Raw genomic sequence first — 22,776 nt, 5'->3', positions numbered from 1 at the left:
TTATAGAATTTCCATTGGGAAACCTAAAAAATAGGAATTTCTTCTAAGTTGTTATAGAATAACGACGATATAAGAGATTAATTCCTTTAACTTTAAGTAGGGTCTCTTATTATGCTCGTTAGTATACGCTATTACACACACTTTATTTCAATTTCCTTCAACACTTATTTAATTCTATATTAGTTTTAAAATAACCATTTAAACATAAGTTATGCCACGTCATTAAGTTTGAGGTCTCAGTTTACAACGTATTTCATGCCTTTATTGTTCACACACATCCGTGCTGTTTAAGAAATGCATGTTGCAGCATTGTAACCACACGGTTTTACGTAAACAACACTTATAATGAGGGAACTAGATACAGCAAGGTCGAGTGGAGAATTTTATATCCCCTCGTTTTCTAATGTCTTCCCTTTTTCTGGGCGTAGACGTTCTCATGGGGTTCCGGGTTTAACTTCTGCATTTCAGCCGTTTCCCCGTGTTCTTCCTTTGGGTTTTGCCTTCTTAGTCTCAGGATTCTTCCATAATTAAAAGTTAGTAAGGTTCTCACAGTCAGGGAAATCGCGAATACGAAATATACGGTCAGTAGTATGTTCCACCAAAAATTGTTTGAGAATAATCCGTATCTATTATCCACGTACGTTAGTCTCTGGTCTTCATTAGTAAATAGGGGGATCTGGGAATCTAATACTTCTCTTATTTTTGTAAGCAGTAATGTCCCTTTAATATTTTCTATTTTGGACCATATTGAGGTTTTCATTTCCTCACTTTCTATATTCGGAATAGTGTACGACAGGTTGATTGCCTTAAAATTGGTATATTTAGGACTTCTTATAGTTGTGATCGTGGTTATTAATACCATCTGAACTGTCATTTCCGCAGTTATAAGTCGACATCCTTGTTTCGTTGTTATTATACCCACATTTTGTAATAGTAATTCTGCCCTGTAACTTGGATTGATATCTTTAGTATTATTAAAACAATACAAAGTTCTAACATTTTCTTTTGGAACAGAAAATAGGCAAAGATCATTCTAAGGTGTATAAATATTTCTCGTTTAGTACTTCCTATCAAAGCTTCGCACGAATCAGGTATTTCTTCCTGTTGTGTGTCTTTTAAAAATATATCTAACATACAAAATCCAGATTTGACGTTATAAATAGGTAACGTAAGCTGGCATACTAGGTTTTTGAATCATACACACTCTTATAAGTTTCGTGGATTGGCTAGGGCAAATTTTCGTCTATCTTGATCAACACGTAAATACTTTGCTTTAGGTTTCACAATCATAAAGGAATTTGTCTTCTTTATATCAGCTGGGAAGGTCGAAATTTTGTACAAGTCGTATATGGATTGTTGGTTTATCAAAGAAATCGTTACTACTGCGAATAATTGTTTATTTATTTCCGTAATGTGAACTTTTAATTTGGTATAGTAAAGAAATAAATTTGATGCTTCTGACTCTATCGGTAAATTTAAACCAAACGTTAGGTGCGTTTTTATTTCGTCTAAAATACTTTTTAGGTTAGAAGGGTCTACCAGGTCGTATGACAAAGTTCCTCCCGTGAGGGCAAATAATGCGAATTCGAACTTACCAACATCTGTCACTAGATTTAGTAATGATATGGTAATTATATTGAGTGATACCATGGTAAGGCTCACGTCTGTCACCACACGATCCGCTTCGTTCCTTAAATAAATCATTACGTTTACAGTTTTTGAGATTTTCTTAGATATCATTTCAACTTTATCTCTCTGGTAATTTGCTATACTTGCTTGTATCTTCTGGACGTGTAACGTTACATTCATGGCATTATTCAACTTTTTTACATTTTCCCTCAGGATGTTTAAGTCTTCCTCCGTTGTCAAACCAAAAAGGCGGGAGGCGAGTTCTCCGATGATGGGAATTAGGCCTTTAGACCTACGGTATTTATTTCTTCGAAAGAATACTTCAAAAATCTTCGTGGTACTTTGTTTTAATTTTTGCATTTCCGTATTAAATAGTTCAAATAAGATTTGTAGTCTTTGTCTATATAATATTAAGAAGGCTTGATGAGTTGACAGTTTTTGGGCGTTTTTCTCATTTAGATTAGGTAATGGTTCGATACCTTCTTTTGTCGGCTCGTCGGCCATGGCTAGTCTAGCACAAGTACGTTTACAGTCTATTGTCCAACATTGCTTATGTACGTAATTATCTTCTTCCTCTTTTTTATAATTATTTTTCTTTGCTTCTGGCTTTAGCCTTTGTACTTTTATCTTTTGTATCTCGGTATGTCCTACAGGGGATCTTGCCCTTGCGTTTATAAGGAACTTTCAAATAGGATGGGTGCGCGTAAACGTGGGCCCTGTTGACCAAGTCCATTTTTTAAATGTCGTGGGTTTTAGATGAGTTAATATAGTTAAATTTCCAGGTGATTCTTTGCTAAGTGCGATCAATTCTGGCAATATGTTTGCCGTAGTGTACCATGAGCAAAATGCGATATATTTAAAATACCAAAGTTCCTTCTTTTTAAAGATAATTCTGGCTTCCTCTAATTAAGTTAAATCTAGTTTCAAAAATGAAATGTCCTTAATCAGCAAAAAGAAAAAGTGCAGTCACCCAAAGAAAAAGAACGGCGCTATCCAAGCCTTAGATTTCGCTTAGAGAGTGAGTAATAAAAAAAGATGCTACGTACGATATTTCTAAGGAAGTTTAAACTATAAGAGCCGTGTGAACGTTTGAATCAGCAGAAATAATTAAAAAAATTCATTGGACGAAGGATACACATCCTTGGCCCAGTCGACCAATGGTGAGCCAGTTCTTACAGCGCAGGAGTGAAGAGCTATGTTTGATAGTGGGGTAGAAGTGCTTTAGGGGGATTATTCGTAAAGTTGAAGCAGGACCATTCAGATAGAAGTCTTAAATTCTTTCATCTCGGTCACCGTTATTGTCATTTGAAGTGACCCACTGCTGTGCACCTAAGTATGTAAGTTCAATAAATCTATTGCCTTTTTTATCTGTGTTTATTTCATTTTATATGTCTGCATCTAGTCTGATAATAGGTAAAAAGTTCGCATGTCTCCAAGGTAAACGCCCGAAGAAAATTTCTATCGCTACAAATGGCGCGGGTCGGAAATTGGAGGAAAACTGCGAACTAATTAGGCTATTAAAACTTTGTAATTTAAATTTAATTATTGGAGAGATACAGACATATAAGCAAAGTGATTAGGCCTATTGCCGCTAAGCTACGACAGGAAACCCTTTAGAATATCTCATAGGAGATAATAGCCTCCCCCAAATTAAGTTAAGTGAAAAAAATTAATTTACCTTGAGTTGATTCATTGCTTGTATACATATATACTATATTTTTATTTTCTTTAAGTTCTATCTGGCGGAAGTTGGGAAAACTGGATCGAGTTAACGAAATAAAAATTGTATATTGAAACAGAAATGGCTTTGTCAAAGGGGGAAGGTACATGGACTTTGCTTTTAGCGCCACTCGAATTAGCAAAACTTCGAGCAGCTTTGCTTGAACTTTGGCTATTAGAAATAAATTTGTATCCCCTCAAAGAGTTGGGTACAATAGAAAAAATGGAGAAAAGGCTCAGTGAAGAATTGTAAAATAAAAAAAAAAAAAATATTATCCAGTTTTTAACAAGTAGAAGCAAGTGTATAATTAGTAGTTTTTTTAGTGTTAGTAATAAATGCAATGTAGTAGTGCCGTATATTACTAAATAATAAAGTATTTGTACCGTGAATTGAAGGAATAAAATAAAAGATAATACGTAAAGAAAAACAAAATCTAGCTGGATCGATGAAACGTTGGTAGAAACAGAAGAGTTGTAGGCATAATAGTAGCAAATTGGGTCTGTTGGGGTTCCACCCCTGTTTCTTTTCCTTGCGGATAAATGATCTATTTTCGTTTCTTTAATTACATTTGCTTATAGTATAATTTCAAAAGACAGGTTGAATTCCCGTTACTAAGCGATAGTGTTTTTGCAATAGGTAAGCTGTGAAGCAAGTTTATTTTTACTTCCTGGTTTTGGGAGTCATCGAAAGATGAATCTAAGAGTTAAAATTGGGTTTGAATGAGGAGGTAGCTGATTGGCTGGGCCAAGTGACGGTCACCCATACAAACAGTGCTGTAAAAATTATTATTACGTTTTAGTCTGCGTCCTGACCCCAGTCGGTGATATATATATTTTTGTGGTATTTGTGACCCTTTTGGAAGAATACAAGTAAGGTATTTTCTACAAACTGTGTACTATTTTCTGTAACCCAGGCAGGGTAGGAATAGAGCTAAAAGGCACCGTCATTATTATATTGACAGGGAGGGTTGTTACCTCCAAGGAGAGAGTAGAGATTTTCTAGCCGTAACCCAAGGCGGGTACATTTGGCTTTAGAAAGTGGTCATTTGACCACTCGATCGCGTTATCATACCCTGGGACAGGGTATACTGTAAATAGGGTAGTACCTAACCCGATATTTGCAGAACCGTTGGGGTAAGAGCGGGAATCTCACTAACATCTGGGCCGACAAGGGGTTCTTCCCTTCGAGTAAGTGGCATAGCAACCTTTTTTTGCGCCATTTTTGCCTTTAAAAGTGGTGACCCCGCACACACACCCCAATAAGTGGTGCCAGCGGTAGCTAGCACTGCGAAGAGGGTCCTAATTCAGCCCTACTACAGGTACAGGCTATAAACTTATTGTTCAAGGATAACACTGCTACAATTTAGCAAAGGAAGCACATAAATTGTGGTCCGAACAATTATAGGTTAGAAGATGCCATTTCCGAGTATTTTAGGAGTAGAGATGCTTCAAAAATATGGCATTTTACGACGTAATAAGCAATAGAATTACCTTTGTTAAAGCTAACAAATACTAGGTTAGCTATGTAGTTTCACAAGCAAAGGGAAGGAAAAGATATATAGATATATAATTAAGTTACTTGAGGAAAAGGATGAAAAAAAGAGAAAAGTAACAATAAGTAAGAAAACAAAAGTGGAAGCTTAGCAAAAGTCACCAAAGGAAGCAAAAAAAAGAGTTGTTACCCAGCTGTGACTGGAACTCTGCATAAGGCGAGAAATTCGGCAAAAGAAACCGTTAATCACAGAAAATTGAGGCATGGGGATAGGTCTTAAAAGGGTCTCCTTTACCTACACAGATGATCTTCATCTGAATAATGGTGATTATTCTGAATTAGCTCCGCAAAATGAGTCACAAGAAAATTTGAATTTTAAACCATGGCTGCTTTAGAGCCATGTAGATGTAAAACAAGCCAGTGTTCATGCTTGTTTACAAAGAATATAAGTCCACAGATGACCTACACAGATAACCTTCACGTGAATAATGGTGTTAGAAAAAATTCAAATTGTGAATTAGCTCAGCAAAATGAGTCACGAGAAAATTTGAATTTTAAACCATGGCTGCTTTAGAGCCATGTAGATATAAAACAAGCCAGTGTTCATGCTTGTTTACAAAGAATATAAGCCCACATTAGGACAAACAGAGAAGGCAATGCATCTTTTTGGGATAGCTGATATTGATAATTCTGGTCCGCTCTTACGGTTACTCATTGACGAATCATCCTCAAGTCTAGTCTGATTATAAATCAGGTAAGTTTATTCAAATATCAGATAGATTTTATATCAGATAAATACGATCTGATAGTAGAAATCAAATAGAGTGAAGCCAATAGTCCCTTATATCCCAATTAGTCGACAAATAGATTGTGCCTAGAAGGCTTATCACGCTAGAACAGAAACCTTATCACGGAAACATTTAAACAGGGCGTTAATAGGTGACACGTAACTTTTAAATAAGTGCAGTGAAACTAATTAAATTACACATATTTAGAATCAGCATTAAAAGGCGATTCTTTTGATATGTATATTGAAAAAAATATAATTTGGGGGAATAAGTAAAAAAAAAAAAAAAAAAGAAAAGCTTTTTAATTTTATTATATTATACCTATGACGTATGCTGTCCTACAGCTCTGTGTTAAACATTACTTTCAAAGAGAAACAGAGACATTAATGTCTTTAGCCCCTTGGTGAAAAATTTAATTTCACTAGTTTATATCTATGACGCATACAGTAACAGAGAGATCACCGTTCTATCGTTCTGTGACAAAAATGTTCTTTAATTTCATTGGTTTATCTATGACATATATTGTGCTCTAATTTTTGTGACATATTTTCGCAAGTCAGTCACGTTATATCTTACCTATACTGACTCAGATCTCCTCAGATTTTCTACGAAAAATCGACCCATGTCCTAACTAAGATGGATATTATCCAAAACAAGAAATTATCAGTACAGAAGCGTCTAATTAAATGAAATATTTTATGTTATTGCAGATTATAATTATTTTAGGCCCACACATAAAATAGGATACCAGTGTAATTATGTGCAGCAAGTTTGCTGATTCATGTGTTTCTTAATCGAGAAATATAATGTTTCGTACTAGAGAAATATATGTACCAATAGTTGGCTATTGGTACGTTTATATGACGTTTATATGTAGAATTTCACGGCGAATGTGGAATTATATCTCAATAATAATATGTAAAATTTTAAAACCATTTGATCAGTTAAGATATATGGATTGAAACCCTGTGTATGTCCAATGATGACTAAGTAAAACCCACAAGGATATCTCTAATAATGTGAAGGTTTTTTTCACTTAAAAGGTTTTGACAAAAATTTAATATTATATTTATTTGTGTAGTACTGAAGGGTTTGATCAAACAATAGCCTTTTTAGAAGATATTGATGTCAGTTCTTCATTACGCTTATATTCTTTGCCAAGCATCAACTGGAATATACGCGGGCAGGCTTGAAAATCCTGCATCTAATTACCTTATCCGAAAGGCGAATTTGAGGCACCAACTTTGACTTGTAATTGCGTAAAAATCCTGAGACTAAGAAGGCGAAAACCAAAAAAAAGAACACGGGAAAACAGCTAAAATGCAGAGGTTAAACTCGACACCCTCTGAGAGCGTCTAATCCATGAAATAGGGAAGACATTAAAAAACGAGTGGGTATAGAAGTCTCCACTCGTCCTTGTTATGTCTTGTTCCCTTATTGTAGTATCGTTTATGTAAAACCGTGTGGTTACGACGCTGTAACATGCGTTTCTTAAATAGCACGGACGTGCGTGAACAATGCAGGCATGAAATATGTTGTAAAATTAGACCTAAAAAATTAACCAGGTTGCATAAACTCGGTTTAAATGATTATTCTAAATCTAATATAAAAATTAACTAAGTGTTGAAAGAAGTCAAAATAAAGTGTATGTAGTAGTGTATATTAGAAAGTATAATTTCCCCATGGGAACTATGTTGTTATATAATAACCCGATCAATGCATGACTTATTCGTACTAAAAATACTTATTTCAAAGAACACTTGATTCTCCCTCGCTATTTTTATTACAGGAAGTAAATGGACATATGGGTTATTGAGCATTACAATGAGCTGCCCAGTAAAGATATAACCTAATAGCATCTAATTTCATCACATATCAACCAACGAGGAGGTCTCACCATAGACTCAAGGTAATTTTCATCCCAGCTTCGTCTACAAAAACAACAGTTATTTTCGATTGTTATTTCTTCGACAATGAGCCATATTACATATTAGGTAACACTATATTTGAATCTCAGTTTCCATTGCTTTATCGAACTATATAATCACATAAATGCTGAGAACCCCATCGGTCAGTACAAAATATAAACATAGATACCGCCTTTGATACTCGTTATGGACCCCAGAATCATTTGACAGTATAGTGATGATATTTGAAGCTAAATGGTATTTAACGATATTTGAAGTTAAATGATATTTAAAGACATTCAAAGATATTTGAAACTGAAGTTAAAGACAATTTGAAGTTTAATTCTGAGAACCTTATCGATCAGAACAAGATAAATGATATTGAACGATGATTGTAGTTAAATAATATTCGAAGATGTTTGAAGTTCAAGTTAAAGACGATATGTTAAAAAAGCCACTATAGTTTGACGAAAACCCGTTCCAAATCCAAACTTTAATTACTCCATGATTAACCTAAGAATCACCGAAAAGCCTAATTGATACAAGCCATGAGCAAACAATTTTATAAAAGGCACAAATGGACAATTTTTCACGAGAATACATTCTCTATGTGCCCCAAAATATCCTAAAAAATGATACGCTGAGAAGAAATACGCCAACACCTGTAGTGGGAAGCATCATTTCCCAACGGACTATTAGAAAAAAATTGTCGTGTGAAGACAACCAGACTCGAACTGTTCCATGAAGAAACCATAACGTAAATGCTTCAAATTTTTTACCAAAACAAAAAGAGTGAAGGAGAATAATTTACAACACGAGGATTGATTACATTAAAGACTCGAAGGTGATGAATAGATGTGAATCTACATGTGTTACTTCCTAATAACTTTGATAATACAAAAATCCCAATAGTGAAAGTGTTTTAATGTTACCAGTGAATATGATAAACCCAATATTGTATGTTATAAATCATTCATGTTTATACCACTAGATTTTCAAGTAGAATTAGGTGTAATATTATCATGTTATTCATTTAACGTAGTGTAGATAGAATGTAGTATGTCATAAAGACAGCAAAATCAAAAAAAGCCTTGTAAAAATCGAAAAAAATCTTTTGTATAGTAGCTAGCCTAGAGCCTTGAATAATCTTAGTCCGGTAGATGAATTTTAGATAGGGATGTAGAATAAAATAAGAAGGGTAATAGGGAAAATTTTTAGCACTCCTGGTTAAGCCCTAACATAAATATAAAATAATTATGTAGAAGAAATAGTTAATAAATGGCGAACATTTTAAAATCCCAAAGGCGAGCAATTGCTAATGACGGGACGTCATTAATTGTTGGGAAGGGTAATATGTACCACGAGCAAAATGCGATATATTTAAAATACCGAAGTTTCTTCTTTTTAAAGATAGTTCCGGCTTCCTCTAATTAAGTTAAATCTAGTTTCAAAAATGAAAAGTCCTTGATCAGCAAAAAGAAAAAGTGCAGTCACCCCAAGACAAAGAACGGCGCTATCCAAGCCTTAGATTTTGCTAAGAGAGTGAGTAATAAAAAAAGATGCTACGTACGATATTTCTAAGGAAGTTTAAACTATAAGAGCCGTGTGAACGTTTGAATCAGCAGAAATAATTAAAACAATTCATTGGACGAAGGGTACACATCCTTGGCCCACTCGACCAATGGTGAGCCAGTTCTTACAGCGCAGGACTGAAGAGCTATGTTTGATAGTGGGGTAGAAGTGCTTTAGGGAGATTATTCGTAAAATTGAAGCAGGAACATTGAGATAGAAGTCTTAAACTCTTTCATCTCGATCAACGTTATTGTCATTTGAAGGGACTCATTGCTGTGCAACTAAGTATGCAAGTTCAATATATCTATTGCCTTTTTTATCTGTGTTTACCTCATCTTATATGTCTGTATCTAGTCTGATAATAGGTAAATAGTTCGCATGTCTCCAAGGTAAACGCTCCAAGAAAATTTCTATCGCTACAGTAGTTTCCGATATTGAAGATTGTATCTCTTTGGTTGGGGTCTCACACGTAGGTGTGGTTGTTGTGATATATTTTTCATTTCCTTCTGTAGGATTTATATATTCATTATCTTGTTGGGTACCTGAGAATTTGTTCCTTGATTTGTGTAATTCCTTTAGGTTAGTATCTTGTCTGTTGTTATTTTCCATTCTTAGTTTGGAAGATATCCGTTTCGTAACTTTTTTCTCAGCGTGACTTTGCCATAATTTTTTGAGAAAAGTCCATAGGCTTGGTAGTTCGTTTATCATTGCGTAATTTCCATCATAAGGTTTTCCTTTCCTTGTAGTCAGTAATTTAGGGTTTTCTATGGATTTCATTGCAGTAAAGTCTCTCGACAAGTATTCAATATTATTCACTGATCTTTTCCTTCTGTCTTCCTTGGTGCTCGTTCCAAGTGCCATGTAAATTTCTGCCATTTTCTTATAAAACTCATCTATTACGAATTTTGATTTTAGTTTGGGGATAACTGGTATTGGAAACTCTTTATTATCTTTACTATGTATTATTTTATTGGCTTTTTATCCTTTATCCGACCTTAGGAATTGAAATGCCGATTGTTTGAGTTTATTCGTGTTTTTCTCTAGTCTTGTTACTTGTTGAAACAAGGTTTCGAACGGTTTGGGGTCCAATTTCATAAGAATTTTCCATGCATTATGGCTAACTAGCAATGAGTTTTCATCCTTGTATATTACTCCATGCTTTACGATATCTTGGGCGGCTGCGTGAACAACGAGGATTATGAAGATATTCTTAAGCCTCATCTTTTTGTTTGTTTCAGGAATTAATTTATCATTAATTTTACTTATTTTTGCAAAATTCGTTTATTTACTATTTTATTATTATTATTTTATATCAATTCATTTTTTGAATTGCCTTATAGCATTGCTCGAACAAAACTAAATTGTGAACGCAAAACAGAATTTCTGTTTATGAAATATATCTTGGGATTAGAATGGTTACGGAAGTCTTACCTTTACTCTGGTTATGATATGCCTTTATGACTGGTTGAGATAAACCTTAAAGGCTTAGTTAATAATTACTATATCACTTAATTTTATATTACATTTTTCGAGTAAGCAACATATGAATAAGTAAGCAAGCAACATATAAATACGCTGGTAACCTATTTTCATAAAAGCCTTTTAATAAGATTATTTTTGTTATTGCAACTAGAATTATTGGAATCTGCACTAAGAAAAAATTATTTATATTTATGAGATTAATTTATTCCATAGTCATATATTCCTATTTCATTAATATTGATTCACTTGATTCATTATTATTATTATTTTTTGTGAGAAATTTTTTTTTCGAAAACAGAGGTTATGATGTTTTTTTTTTGTTTGGTTTAGAGTTTAGATTCTTCTTTTAATTTTTCTTGCTATTATTTTTATAGGCGTCTCTTTTTCTTTGGTGTGTTTTCATTCGTTTTAGAAATAATTTACTACCCAGGGATTTGTATTCCTCAGATTCAGGGTCGAATAAAAATTGTTTATAATATTGAATTTCTGATAAAGGATGATGTATGCCTTCATATTTGACACCTTGGGGATTTTTATCTAGATTATAGCAAATTTTGGGGGCTCTGCATTTATCAAGGAGTAAAAGGTCTGTTTGAATGGGTTCTTTAGAGTAGAAATATTTGATGACGTTTGCTTGGATTGGTTTAAATCATATTTGTATGGAAGGTAAACTAAAGTAATGTTAGGTGACATCGTTAGTGGATTTTATCCTGTAAAATGCGGAGTTCCACAGGGCTCAGTACTGGGTCCGTTAATCTTTCTCGTATCCGTTGATACTCTAAGTTTCTACATGCCTAAAGCAACTGTTACAGCATTTGCAGATGACACTGCTTTGACTATTTTTGCACAGTCACTGGAAGAACTGGGGGATAAAGCAAACCGAACGCTGGAAAACGTTTTGGTGTTTACCTCCTTTAGTTACCTCGCTGTTAATACTTCTAAGACAAAATATATGATTTTTAGTAGGATATGAAAAATTGCAAATACTGCTTCTATAGTATTGAAAATTTGTCGCTTTCACAGGTTTTTGAAAATAAATATTTGGGATTTTATGCTGATAATAATTTTAGTTGGAAGAAACACATAAATATGATTTCTTCTAAACTTGCGCGAGGTCTTGGAGTGATGCGGTGTTTAAAACAGGTGTTACCTTTAACTGTTATAAGAAATGTATATCCTACTGCTTTTTATCCTTTTATTGTTTATGGTTGCTGTATTTATGCATCTAATTTTTCTTCAAATATTAAAAGACTGCAGATTCTTCAGAATAAGGCGCTTCGAGTACTAGGTGAGTTTATTCAGTATGAGCACACGCGTGAATGTTTTTTAAGTTTTAGAATTTTAAATGTTCATCAGATCAGGGGAATTTGTGGAATGGTTTCCCAGAGAGCATTAGAGGCAGAAAACCAGTTTCAGTTTAAAATTAGATTTAAAAAAGTTTTTGCTGGGTGGGAATTGAGTATTTTTTATTGTTGTTTTTTTTATATTTTTTATTTTTTGGGGGTTTCTTTTGTGGGTATTTTTTTTTATTCAGGAGGGTTGAATAGCACTGAAAGGTGAGAAAAGAGTAGGAACAGTGAAAGAGTTTGGTTTATCATGAAAGTTTGTGTGATGCTGCTCAAGCCACAATAGTGGCTTAATAAAGTGTCACATATTCTTACCATTTTCTACGTTTGGTTGATAATGTTATTTTAAAAATGTGCTAAGTACCAGTTAAGTATGATGTAATTATTAGTTGAAAATAAAACCCATGCCATCTCATCTGTTAGTCTGTATCATCTGTTCTGTTACTCTCATCTGGAGCATGGACATGGCATATGGTAAATCACAAAAAAATTCTTTTTTGAAATGTTTCTAGCTTATGACTAAAAAAATTGTTTACATGTATTTTTGTTATTTTTTACGAGTTGGAAAAAAATTCAGGTGGGGAGTTCAAACTAGTAATCCTCGCTCTTATTCCCAACATAGATCAAATTTTTGAGACTGTCAATTCCTTCAAAATAGTCAAAAAATCCCCTAACTATGCCTCCAAGGATGGCATGACCCCATGCAGCCCTTTGAATAAGGATTGCAAATTAAGCAATTTATATGGGTTTTATTATTAGGAAAGGGGGAAAAGTTTCATCCTGGGTGTGTCCAAAAAGGGAACTGGCACCCCTCCCCCTTGTAGAAAATTCTCCCAAACGCAAAATTCAGCAACCGCAGACAAATTACAAAATATGTACCTTAAAATGTCAATCAGATGTCCTAAGGGTAACAGAAGAACCAAATATCAAAAACAGTTTTAGGACAGGAACTGGTTGGTCTCCAATCATTATTGACATAAAAAAAAGGACTACAGCTCTCAATTTTCAATCAAGTGAGCATCCTCCAAAGTTTCTACAACCATAAGGGGTGGTTGGGGTGAGGAGGAGGCAGCCTCCCTTCTATACTGAATAATTTTTGCTCATTTTGGGTTTAAAGTTACTTTTTACTTTCATAGCAACAGTGAATACCAGAAATATTCCTGGAAATCAAGAGGGATTATACATCAGTTTCCACATGGGTGCTACAGGGAGACACTTCCCTTCTTATTGTCAAAAAATGTTTATGGTGTTTATTTTCATGCTTTATTTAACATAAGTAATTTGCTTCATAAGACAGGAATGCATTAATAAGGAAGGGCTGTAGATCTTTGTTTAGGGGGGAGGGTAAGATGCCTAAATGAGCATGTCTCAATGACCTAATTTTTGTATAATTTGGATCAGCTATTATGAAAGAGTGTTGGTGGGTTGTTCCAGAGTGGGGAGGGGGAGTGGGTGCCTGAAACTATCTTGGGGTGAGGTGTTCTGTTTTCATTAATAAATACAAAGTATTGTCTAAAATTATAGACTATATGCAAAGAAGTGTAAACAAGGTGTTTTTTTTCTAGTTTCCTGTGACCTAATCTAGCGTCCTCACACAAAATAGAGGAGATGACCCCTCTCTCAGAGACATTGAATAACAGTGGTGCCATAAAATTTAATAACATTTATTTGCTATTTCTGAGAATATATACCAAACTCTTGATTCTTTTCCAAGTCCAATTTTGTTAGTTGTAAAGTGAGACAATGTGGAGTTTTATTCTTTATTTTAAAATAAATTTTTTGCAGAGTCTCCTTATTTTTTATATATAACCCCTGCTTTATAGGTCATGTTGTATTTTGTAATGTATTTTATGTACAAATGATATTATTTTATTGGATTGTTTGAAAGCTAGTCTAACTGACTTTTATTTTATTTTCTAGTCTACTTAGATAGAGGCACCCAGTTCTTGTTTATCTTGGGTTTAACAAGAGAGTAGCAGCAAGGAAGCTAATAATAACTCATTATTTAAATGTAATAAATTAATTAAGTAAATACAAAAAAAGTTATAACCAATCTAGAGACAGAATGTTCTGCCTATGATGGTGCCCTTTAGTATTCTACATTTAGCATAAAAACCAAAGTATTGCTTTAGATAATATCTGTACACAAGTATTAAGTAAGAAACTATCATCCAGTTTAATTAGTGATTTCTGCAGAAAATTCGGCATAAATCAGGTAGCAATTCGGTAAAATTTACAAAGATCGCCCCCCCCCCTTTCCAAGTCCAATTTTATTTTGATATCTTCTAATGAAAGCTAGGTAATCCATCAATAGGATTTTGTACCCTATTTTCTTCTGTAGTTACTATTGGCTTCTATTTCCTTAGTGTAAGAGAGATTTAGCAACACTGATTCCACAAGTATTATGTATACATAGAGACACTATCAAGTCGTCTTTATTTTTTCATTGATTTCTGAGTATTTAAATTAACAAGCTGTTGCCCCAACTTTAGATCCAAAGAGCCCGGACCCAGGTACCAAAAAACCGGCTTATTTTACAACCATTGCATTATTGTAAATAGCTTAAATTTAGGCTGATTTTTGCATTTTAGTTTGAATTTATTTATTTTTCTATCATTTGGTTAAAGCTGAATTTCTTTGCTACCATTTTGCTATATGCAAAGCTCGTTCCTTTCTCAAGATACTCTATGAGTAGTGCTCTTGTGTGCTTTAGTGTCTGGCCAATGGGTAACCCAAAATATGTAATATGGTGCTATGTTAGTGTTTCTGAGCGTGATGGATTTTGGCTTCAGCGTTTCAGGCCAGTCGAACAATAGCACTTTCGACTTTGAAGCATTGAATTCAAGACCGATAGCTGCATACTCTCTTTCAAAAATTTTAAAATTTTCTTCAATTCTTCCTAGTTCATGGGCAATGTTTAATGAGTTATATTACTATAAGTTATAATACTATAGTAATAAGTTGTAATACTATAGTAATAAGTTATAATACTATAAAAGCTATAATACATGTTTCTGGGTACTTAGGATTTCTAGCTTCCATCAGGAATAGGTCTATATAGTTTGTATCTATTTGCAGAAGGATATCTAAAAGTACCTACTATATGGAAAATTAGTCTTTCCACTAGCATTAATATCAAACATGTTTCTTGGTCTTTTATCACGTTTTTCATGTAATTGATTACTTAGTTCTTCATTTAAGCTTCATTTTTTTCTGTATATTTAATTGCTCCACTTCTTCTTGTATTTTATAGTGTGTTAAAATACACACTATATTACACAGCAGGGTGATGTGCTCAAACTACTTAGGCAAATAGATCTGAACAAATCACCCTGACCCAATGGTATAGCAGCCAGATGGCTGAAGATTGCTGCTGAAGAACTTGTAGAGCAACTTACTCACCTGTTTGATACATCCCTACAGCATGGTATAGTCCCAGCTAAATGGAAACAAGCTAATGTTGTGCCCATACATAAGAAGGGGGACAAATGCAGTGCCCCCAACAATGGGTCAGGTACATGTTTCTGGGGGCTTAGGATTTCTAGCTTCCATCAGGAATAGATCTATATAGTGTGTATCTATTTGCAGAAGGATATCTCAAAGTACCTACTATATGGAAGATTAGTCTTTCCACTTGCATTAATATCAAACATGTTTCTTGGTTTTTTATCACGTTTTCATGTAATTGATTACTTAGTTCTTCAGTTTAGTTTCATTTTTTTCTGTATATTTCATTGCTCCACTTCTTCTTGTATTTTATAGCATGTTATAAATAGGTTATTTTTATTGGAATCAAATAAATATACTTCACTTCTCCACCAAGTACATAAAAAAAGTAAGCAAGTGCAATTTTTTCCAGTGGCAGTTTTTTAGTAATCTTTTAAATAATTTCTTTTAATTTGACCAGTTTTCTGAACATTTACTAACCAATACTGATCAGCTTTGTTGGTCTTACTATTTCCAGACATTATATCTTGTAATAGCTCTTTAGATGATGCAGCAGGTGTAGAAGGTATAGTTAACTCATTAAAAGTTCTTGGGGTCAAAAGAAGCTTATAAAATATTTTATTGGTAAGTTTCAGTAATCCTCCTAAATTTCTAAAAAATGTATTTTTGCCAGCTCCCTTAATTTCCATAAATGGACATCACTGGACACAATATTCAATACATCTTTGTATGTTCTTTCCAAACATGCTTATCACTAACATTAAATTACATTTTGATCAAGTAAAGAGACCTTCTGTTCTTTTTTTTCTCAAAAAACTAAAATAAATCATACCATAAAGTGTTAACTCTGATGCTAATTTGGTGTTTCAAATTCATATATTCCACTTGCATGGATTTATTATAACAAATCTGATAGACTTGACAATTTATACACCTTAAAATTTTGCTGAAATATAAAATGTTTCTCAAGTTTTTGGAACACTGAAATTTTAAGGTAGAACTGCAATAGTGAACAGAAGAACTGTTAATTCAGACAAAATATTTAAATAAAATGGCAGAATTATAATATTTATAAATTGTTAAATTTGCCCAGATTTGATACTAATAAATCCACGCCTTTAAGATTCCAGGTGAGGCGTGAAAACACCTGGTCCTGATGTAAGAAGAGCAAGATGTCTGTGGGATATATAACAGAAACATATAGGTAAATTCACAATTTTTTACATTACTTTGCTAAATAAAGATGAACACCACCATATGCATCTTTTAATGCTCTTTCCAAATATACTAACTGCTTCCTTTGGAAATTGCATTTCAAGAGCTTAAATGTAACACCTGGTTTCTTATTATTTACTGGATTACCACTAATACTACTACTAACAACACATCCCAACACCAAGCTGCCTAAGGCCAACACAGCTATGCATGCTCCTCCTCCATCACAATCAATTCAAAGTCTCCCTCTTTACACCATCCCAGGAAGTTCCCATTTCCTTTAAGTCTTTATGACATCCTCTTACCCTAGACAAGGATGACCTGCTTTCCATTTAGCCTTAGAAGGTTGGCCAAAAAGGACAATCTGTCACCCTTCATCCACAGAACATGCCCTAGCCATCTCATCCTTTCTTTCATTATAGCCCTAGAAAGTGGGATTGAACCTCATTTTTCACACAGCCTACTGTTTGAAATATGGTCTGTCAGCCAGGTACCCAGAACAATCCATAGGCAATTTCTCTGGAAAACATATAGCATATCTTCATCCACTTTTCAAAACGCCCATACTTCAGAGCCATATTTGACCACTGTCATCACTGTAGCTTCCAATATTCTAATATTGATGTGCAGACTTACCTTCCTATTATTCCAAACTTTTTTTGACTGTGAAAAAACACCCTGAGCCATAGCTATTCTACTTTTAACATCTTCACTGCTCCCATTGTCTTTACTAATAATACTACCAAGGTAAGTGAAGCTGCCCACCTAATTCCAGGGGGTAGGCCTACAGGCTAAAGTACATCCCTGGAAGGTATCTTGAAGTACCTACCTCCATGCCTTCTCTCTAGACAAACTTGAAATTTGCCTCCATGACATTGAAATTTTGACAAAACAAAATTTTATCTTAATTTTCAATTATCAGTTTCTTTTTCTCTGGCTTTAGTTATGAAAATGCAATTCATGTTGTTTGAATAGAATTTTAAGCCATATCAATATTTTTTTTTTTTCAAAATTTAGGAAATGTATTTGCAAATCTTTAAAAACTTATAAATTGGGATTGAGCAAAGTTGTGAAGCTGAATACAATTTTTTTGCACTTCATTTAAACTATTAAAAAGGGCACTAGCCACTCCAATTTCCAATTGAATGAGCCCTTTTCAAAGTTTCTACAACAACTCCTTCAATACAAAGTGTCCGGGCACGGAGAAAAAAAAACACACACATTGTGCTCACATTGTTCTTTACTTAGGCAGTGCTAGCACGCTGCCTATGATAATTGAGTTATGTGTTCATGTACTACCTGACAAAGTAAAGGCAAAAGCTCCAAATTTATTTGAAAATGCAATTTCCATTATTTCTGCAGAATTTTAAGCTATATAGGCTAAGGGTAAAATTCTTGATGAGCTACTTTTTCCTATCTTGGAAAATGGTAAGGTTAGGAAAATGAAACTTTCAGTAATGAATCCAGAGCCAAAAAATGCTCGAGAAGGTATTGCCAGGTTAATATGTTAATGGTCTTCTGATTTCTATGTCTTAGAAATTTGACTACTTGAATTTTTAAATATGCCTACCTGTTGGAATTTTGACAAAAAACACTATACCTTAACTTTTAGTTTTCATTTTCTTTGGTTGTAATTTTGAAAATGCAATCCCTGTTACTTGAGTAGAATTTCAAGCTATATCAATGAGTTTTTCCTAAATTTAGGAAATGTATGTGCAAATCTTTGGAACCTCATAAATTGGGATTGAGCAAAGTTGTGAAGCTGAAAATACTTTTCTCATACTTCATCTAAGTAGAAGATTTATTTTGCAAGGCTCTGGGTTTATTCCTGAGAATTCACCTCTTTCAACTAATTTGCAAGATAGACACAATCCCTTCAACTAGAATTTTACCCAAAGAATAACATTCTGAATTAGCAAGGCTCCATTAACAACAACATTCTTGGCCATAGATAGCATGCTTCATTCTTACCAAAAAACTATTTGATTGATTTTCAGGCTTGGCTTGAGTTTGGGGAAGGCTTATTCATGGCCTGTTCTCAAAACTAAACAGTTTAATAACAAAAGTTGTAGTCTACTCTTCAGTCCCAATTTTTTTTTTTTTTTTTTTTTTTTTTTTTTTTTTTTTTTTTTTTTTTACTCATTGGCTTTATTTAGCATTATAAACCAATTGTTGATGAGAATAACTACAGAACATAATGACAAACCCCAAAAATCAGCAAATAGTACTTGAATGATAAATGCCCTACTATTCAAGTTGCAAGAACATCAGGTAGGGCATATACAACGGAAGTACCCAGCAAACTTTTGCATAGCCTAGTACTATATCTGTCCCTGTTAGGGCTGGATGAAATCTGAATATGACAGCAGTGATTATTATATTTGGAAAGGATATAAATTTTTTGGGGATTTTTAAATAGTTAGCTTGGTAGAAGATGAAAACATCCCTTGATGAACCTTTAATGCTCTTCTCAAATATACTAATCACTATAAACTGCCACTGCACATTCCCTTTTGAGCTCTTAAAGGTATCTTTGAAGTTGCACCTTGTTTCTTATTCTTTAGTGTTGAAAAACTAAGATAAAAATATGTAATGTACTCAATTGACTGGTAAATATCGGGATTATTTAATAAAATCAGATCTAAACGTGTGGGGACTTGACCATCTATAAAACGAGTAGGCTGATCAACCAGTTGAAACAGGTTAAGATCTGCTAGGGCATTTATTGTAGTTAGTGTCAGATTGTTATTACCAATGAAGCTGTATCTGTCAATCCAATTGACATCAGGTATATTGAAGTTGCCCGTTAAAATAACTGAATTAGATGGTTTATTACACATTATAAATAGCATCATTTCATTATAAATCAGCAAGAATTCTTTAAGAGCCTTTGTTTCCTTATTCACTGCCTAAAAATTATCCTTGTCTGCTTTGTTTTCAAATTTGTTTTCCTTCATTTTATCTTACATCATGCATAGCCGTTGTGGTCTAATTTATCTAGGTCTCCTGAGGGATGCTACCCGTGAAGACCCATGAATTGATTCCTTTAAAAGGAAGCTCAGCAGACACAAATTTACGGAGAGAACCTAGGTAATTAGTTTACTAGTGGTATACCAGGTCCTAAGCTCTTAGGGACATTTGTTAATTCAATCTTAATTAGGCATTTAACACATAATCAATTTTGCCTAATATCTCAACTTTTTTACCCAAACCTTTTTAAATAAAATTAAAGGTATATTTCATATAGATTCATTTGAATGGAAACGTAAAGTTGCAGCGACTTTTTGTTGACTTCACCGACAGAATTGTTGCTGGAGCTATGGTTTTTTTTTATTATCAATTCAAGATTGTAGGTGTCAGCCCCTTAAATATTTTATGATGATGTGTTGCGAGAATTATTTTAAGCATAAGCGATGAAACAAGATGGCAGATGATAAATACGAAGTTTTGCAGCCCATTGGTTCGATTTCATCTCTTAGGTACAGTAGGGGTAGAATGAGGAGCTACTACCACCCCACTCCAGAGAAAAAGACCAACATTTTACAATTTTTTGTTAGCATTTTGAAATCACGTGATGGTTTCTGGAAAAATACTTTTTTTTTCAAACATCAGCCCCCTCCTCCGATTTTTTTTTTGTCTTTAACCACTCCCGAAGTCATTTCTACGTGCACTCTCAAGTAACCGAAATATTTCGTCAAAAGATGAAAACATAGACGTCAAAAAACTATCGTTTTGGTTGATTTAATTTGGAATTAACCTACGACGAAATATACCCTTTCTTTGATGACAATGGAAACTTTTCATTTTACCCATATAGAGAATTGCAAACGAAAATTAGATGGCATTGGATATTTTCCTTGACTGGTAAATAATGCAACCAGATACGCCACTACTTTGAAAAGACTGCAGAACAAAACTAGTTAGAATACAGATTTTATATCCAAATTTTTTATTTCATCTGGACTATATCTACGAAAAATTCCATAACTAAGTAAACACTAATAAAGGTACGACTTTATCACTGCAATAAAACGATGCTTCAAAAGATCAATACAATGGTATCTATGAGGGAATATGGCCCTTAAAAATAAGAAGAAATCGTCTTTTCATGCACTTGAACAGACCAACAAAATATTGCCTGGCATGGGAAAATATAATCCTCTAATGTACTAAGGACATTGAAAATAAAAAATTGAATTTGTTAGGTGGAAATTCACACAACCTTATACGTCTTAGAAGACTAAGAGAAATCGGGAATTTAATTTGTAATGAAAAAGGCCTCTAAATACTGTTATGCAGTTTAAGGTGTCAAATTAAAAAGAAACATGGATGAAAAACCGCAAAAAAAGCTAAAAACATATGGCACCAAACACATTATGAAGGTATACTTCTCCTTTGAAGGAGAGGTATACCTTCAGGACTTCTTCAGGAATTAACTGATTGGTAATGTTTGAATTTTTACGGCTGAAAAGAGTTGTCAAATTTAACTGGTTAGTTGTGCTTATTCACTTTCACAGTTCAGCGTGGCAACACTGGCGAAAATGTGGTACTGCACTGCTCATTCCATAATTTTGAAACAACCACAAGAAAAATCTTAGAAAATCGTGGCGTTTAGGTATGAATAAGCTTAAGATGGGGGGAGGGAAATAAAAAAAGGCTTTTATTTTAATGTCCTTGGTACTTTAAGAAAAAGAGGAGAAAACGTAAAGCTGCCAAGGACGGATAAAACACTGGAAATATGTAATTCATGCATTAGTTCACATTCACACCTCTAGTTGAAATGTATCCTCAGTTTGTCCCTAATTAAACAATACCCTCAAATTATTTTTAGTGTGGTATAGGCCAATAGCAGAATTTAGTACCCTCATACCTACATGGTATGGTACCTTATCCTTACCGCAAGATAACAGCGGTAATTTGAATTTCATCATTTAGGTCGTCTATTCACACCACTAGAAATTTTTAAGATACTCGCAATACCCAAAAATTCAGAAATTACACCTAAATCAAAAATTGAGAGATTTTAGCTTAAAAACAGTAGTGGCACTATTTAGCGCCACTACCGTGGCGCTATATTACTTCTGGGGATAATATTCCCTACGGTTATTTTACCCATTATAAGTATATTTGCCTGTCTCTGAAGAACACCTGCTGAGCTGAAATTTGTGGAGTAGGATATTAGTATAGATTATGACGGGCGTTATTACGAGGTTTGATACAGTAAAAAAAAAAAAAAAAAAAAAAAAAAAAAAAAAAAAAAAAAAAAACAATTAATGAGGCCTGTAGTGAACTTTCGAGGATTTTAAGTAATAATTAACGCAAATATTCACCTTTAGGTTGGCACTAGGATTAAATCAAAATAAGGATCATTCTTTCCATAAGAATAACAACAAATCATACTCATGAAATAAGTTGAGAGGAATAAAGAGTTGTCGGGGTCTCAAAACAGACTCGTAGTCTCTTTTAGTCCAAAGGAAAAAAAAAAAAAAAAAAAAAATCAGTCTCTGATTGAGGACTGCAAAAAATGGTGAAACCCATGAGAACAGACTTACAGAATCGCATAATACCTCAAGGCTGATTCAATAGTTTAAAACCAAAATATGTGCAAAAGGCATTGCCGCCACTATATTTGACTTTTAGACTTAACTTGTTTAGACTACCCTTTTCAATATAAATTTTTTAGTAGGCAACACAAAATAAATTTTGTCCTAATTTTCAGTTATTTATGATAACTGTTGTTACCGAATAAATTTAAGACCAACTCAAGTGCCTTGATGACAACACCTAAAGAAAGAAAAAAAATATCGTCAGTTATGTTTCATATTAACCGCAACATCTGGCATTGAAACAATAATCTAATCAATAATATGAATTTGTAAAAAGAAGCAACTTTTAAAAAATAGTTTAAAAGAAACACACAAATATGCCTAAAATAATATCAATACATGAACACTACATTGTCTGCAAGAAGACGATATCATCTTAAGAAAAGATTCAGTTGAAGGCGAAAGGACTGTTTTCCAAAAGAATAGAAGCAAACATATCCTATTGACTCTAGATGGAAATCGGAGCACTTGTGGCATGGTTTGGATCGATCCCCTAACCTTTCCTCACTGTAATCAACGGCTATAAAATTTTCACTTTACAAAAAATAATAAGCAGAGAGTTTATTTTTCATA

At 33.7% G+C, this 22,776-nt stretch overlaps 1 protein-coding gene across 1 annotated transcript in view; it reads left to right on the top strand.

Moving 5' to 3' along the window:
• The window catches only part of LOC148954892 (uncharacterized), a 415,568-nt gene that overhangs the window by 51,238 nt on the left and 341,554 nt on the right, over positions 1-22,776 (top strand). The gene's annotated exons all lie outside the window — the stretch shown is intronic.

Source organism: Artemia sp. Qi Xiang Cuo, chromosome 2, assembly GCF_049724085.1.
Source record: "Artemia sp. Qi Xiang Cuo chromosome 2, ASM4972408v1, whole genome shotgun sequence".
NCBI lineage: Eukaryota > Metazoa > Arthropoda > Branchiopoda > Anostraca > Artemiidae > Artemia > Artemia sp. Qi Xiang Cuo.
The sequence above is the reverse complement of the archived record's forward strand: the minus strand, read 5'-3'. Positions and strand labels throughout refer to the sequence as shown.